Genomic DNA, 4,519 nt, shown 5'->3' on the forward strand with positions numbered 1-4,519 from the left:
GAGGCCATCATGTGTTTTTTATTCTCTATGTCCTCCTTGACTACTAGCAACTGGAGGAGGGGGGGTTTCAGTTTGCGATCATGGAAGGCTTGTATGACAGTTTTATTGTCACTACTTAGAATTCCTTATGACACACTATAGCTTTAAGTTTCAGAACTCTATGCGATAAAAGGTTGACTAAAATTCTTTAGGCTCCAAACTTAATGGCAAAAGTCATATAACAGTTTTAGGGTTAGGGTTAGGGTTAGGGTTTTCTTTTACGAGATGCAAATGTTCCACCAGAACAAGTTCCTTCCTGAGACTAGAGCCACCATCGCTGCGTCCGGAGCTTAGCGTCCCCCAAGACCATTGTGATTGATTTAAAATGCAAAGTAAGGTCTGTGGTAGACTTTACAGCGCTACTGATGATGGTTTTGTGTGACAAGGAACACATTTAAGCAGGATCTGATTATTGAATATACAGTTGGTAGCAGAAAGCAGTGTCCTCTGCATCTTTCCTTAAAGCTGGTAACACTCTGTTAAACAGCTGAACATAGATGTTTCCTTAGCGTAACATCAGAAACAATTTGTATGTACGATATGTATCTATAAATGTAGAAGCATCAAATTATTGACATTGCTTTCAAGGCAAAAGCATTATGTTGTTCTTACGTGTAACATAGTCCATCAGCAGTGACAGTGATGGTATTTCTCTCTGCCAGACACAAAAACCTGTAAACCATTTAAAAAGTTGGAGAGGAAAAAACTGGTGATTTTTATTCATTTTTTCAACTTTTATTCAATTTGTTGTTGGTGTGTGTGTGTGTGTGTGTGTGTGTGTGTGTGCCACATGTCATAGTCTGGGAAATTTCTTCTAGTTAAACAGGCTGAATGGATGGAGCGGGATAGATGGGAAATGGCCACCTGATGAGTTCTACTGCCTCCTTAACAACATTACAGCAGCGTGAGTGGAACGGAGCGATCAGTCAACGGCGGGATGGCATGACGCTACGATGCCTGGCGATTTCTACAAGAAACAGACAGGAAATGGCCCGAGAAGAAAGATCACACATTCACGTGGTCAATGGCTCCCACTGGGACCATTGCTTTGACCGTTTTCAAAGACGCCACAGATCGGCGGTGCAATGGTGGGCACTGGCGGCTGATGGATGGATGAACCATGAAATGTAAATAACGGATGTAGCGGAAGGAAAGGTGCCAATTGTCAACCCTTCTGAAGCGAGTCATCCAGTGCAAATGTGCCATCAGATAATCCCAGGTACTGCTGTCGGTCTTCTGCATGTCTCAGGATCCTGCTGTGACTGACTGCCTGTGTTCCAGCCTGGTGGCCATTTTGTATATTGTGTTGTGTTTTGTGCTTGTTGCTGTTTCCCATGTGCTTTGTGCTTACCTGTCCGTCATGTGTCTTTGTTTCCGCCCATCCCCTTATATGGTCTGCACTTCCTGTGTTATTAGTTTCCCTCTGTTTCTGATCTCACCTGTTCCCATTTATTCGGCTCATTCGAGATGATCCGCACCATTTTGTTAGCCGAGGGCATGGAGAAAAATCTGCTCTCAAGTCAGACAGTTTGCGGCTGTTTCCATAACAGTTTGTACAAGTCTCCATTGTTTTAATTATGACAGAGTAGCCTGTCAAAAGTCTGTATATGTGATCTGTTGCTGATGTTAATTAACAGACTGTAGATGATCTGGGATCTGAACAGATTTAGTCTCTCTGACTACTAAACGTCATTATCAGCCACACAACAATAAGCCTTAATTCCGATGAATGAAAATTGAAATTCCCTCCAATTCAAAATCAATAAAAGGTTTATATAAAATGCCCTCATGTAGAGTCCATTACGAACCAATCAGCTGTTAAATCAGCAAACAAATTTAGGGAAAAATCTATAAGTTAAAAACACAGACAGCAGCCAAAAACAAGTTAAGGTTTATGTTAATGTCCACAGTATTAGCTTGGTTAGCATTGCTAATCCACTGTCCTGATTGACAGGTCCTAAAGCATCTCCTGCTTTGTCGTCTTTTAAAAACCAAATTAGGATTATCATTTACTAACTGAACATTACGCTGTATTGACGAAGACCTGAAGCTAGTGATTTGAGGACGTAATGAATCAAGAGAGAAGTAGGCTCATTTCCTCATAGACTTCCATAGAAACAGACCTCTTTGTGAAGCCAGTGGAGTCGCCCCCTGCTGGAAATCAGACAGAATGCAGCTTAAAGGAGCTTCAGCATTGGCTTCACTGTTCAGCTTCAGAAGCTTTGTCCATGATTTTCACTGTCTATGGAATGGACACAAAACAGTGGGTGTTATTCAAAAACCTTTAACAGATTTGTTCTTGTGGCACATAGCAGTGATTTAAGACAACACATTGCAATAACCAGTCCAGTTTTTTTATTTTGCATTAAGGCCAAAGTTCATAAATTCATAGGAATAATGTTCAGATAATCGGCCTGTCCGTATCACATATTTAAAGAAGTATAATGCATTAAAACATTTACAAAATTAGTTATTAGACGGATTGAAAAATCCATGTTAAACAGCGAGTCACTTTATGCTGTCGTCTAAATTGTCAAGTCATAATTATTCAAGAAAAAATATCAAATTGCTGGCAACCTATTGGAACAATAGAGACAATACTGTACAGCCATTATAGGATACACATAATTTTCTGTTTCATCAGTGTCCTTTAAGGTTCTATTTCTTACCCTACTTTATCATGTATTTAAATTAATGATTTACCATCTATCTGCCCATAAATTCCACAGTCATTTAAAGACTAATGCTAATTCTACATACGGTAGCTATGGAGAAAATGGCAGATGACGTTCTCGACACTAAATTCATCCAAAACCTTTCTAATTGTCTTTCAGAAGAAGACGTACCCCGTCTCCTGATACTGTTAAAAACATTATAGTGAAATGTTCAACGTGTTAATTATTTAAGTGGGATTGATTCTAGAAACCTAATCTGTAAAATGCAAATTACAAAAATCTCAAAATCAATTGACCTTTTCAAATGTGTAAGAAATAAAATGGGCACAGAGGCAACAAAACTAGTCATGCACTCAATGACCCTGTCACATTTGTACTGGGTCATAATATTAAAACCACTTCATGATCTGTACATGCAATTGTGTCATTGTGTGATGTTCTGGTTGTTGTGTTTGTCTCCATGGCAGTGTGGGTGCAGCAGAGGGCGTGGCTGGCTCAGCTGGGTCTCTGTAACAAGCTGCACCTGGCATACATCTCGTAATCACTCCACCCATGAAAGCCTGGTGAAGACGCCGCTCCTGTGCAGATTGTCCTGTTGCAGATGGAGCAAGACCACACATGTTGGAGTGTCTTTGAGTTGGTGGTTTAGGATTTCTGAGTGCAGTTTCCGTTGTGTCCAACCCAGCCCGTAGTCTCCAGTGTGCCAGCTTTCCCCTGCTCTCAGTCTAAGTGATTCTTCTGGTCAGCCTGCATTCTCCTCCTGCTACACCAGCCAGCGCTCAACTGCCTCCACCTGCCTCCAGCCAGTTTCACAAAAACTCTTCAGTTCTTTCAATAAACACCCTTAAAACAAGCTCTGTCTCTGCGTCTTGGGTTTCCCAACACCAAAACTCAAACTTCCACTTTTATGGCTAATGTAGGTTCCTTCTGTTTGTAGCATATACCCATGACGTTCTACTTCTTGGATTGCTCCGGTTCCGCCGGATGCATGTCTTTTCGCTGTTATCCATTATCTTTTTCTTTGTGTTGGTGTTCTAACCTGCGGCTGATTTCTGAGAACTATGGTTACCTTGTCCTCAGGTCTTTGCAGGGTAAATTCAGACAGCTAGCTAGACTATCTGTCCAATCAGAGGACAATGGTTACCTGGTCCTCAGGTCTCTGCAGGGTAAATCCAGACAGCTAGCTAGACTATCTGTCCAATCTGAGGACTATGGTTACCTGGTCCTCAGATCTCTGCAGGGTAAATCCAGACAGCTAACTAGACTATCTGTCCAATCTGAGGACTATGGTTACCTGGTCCTAAGATCTCTGCAGGGTAAATCCAGACAGCTAGCTAGACTATCTGTCCAATCTGAGGACTATGGTTACCTGGTCCTCAGATCTCTGCAGGGTAAATCCAGACAGCTAGCTAGACTATCTGTCCAATCTGAGGACTATGGTTACCTGGTCCTCAGATTGGACAGATAGTCTAGCTAGCGTGTCTTAATCTACTTGTGTTAGTTTGATGACGGAAAAAGGGTGCGTACGCCAGGCGCATGGTTCATAAGGGTTGAACTTAGTGTCTTCATTAATCAGAGGTGTGTTCTTGGTAACATGCAATCAGCCAATCAGAGATCCTCTGCCACTCCCTTTAACAGCCAGGTGTGTTTGGACCTTGGAGCATTGCTGTTATGATGGAGGAGTTGCACCGTAATATTTTCATTTTTAATTTTCTGCATGTGCGTGTGCTGCAGCGCATCCCTGTGTGTGTAACAAGCATTGTGTGCGTCCCTGTGTGTGTGTGTGTGTGTGTGTGTGTGTGTGT

This window comes from Etheostoma spectabile, unplaced genomic scaffold (assembly GCF_008692095.1).
Source record: "Etheostoma spectabile isolate EspeVRDwgs_2016 unplaced genomic scaffold, UIUC_Espe_1.0 scaffold272, whole genome shotgun sequence".
In the NCBI taxonomy this organism is placed as follows: domain Eukaryota; kingdom Metazoa; phylum Chordata; class Actinopteri; order Perciformes; family Percidae; genus Etheostoma; species Etheostoma spectabile.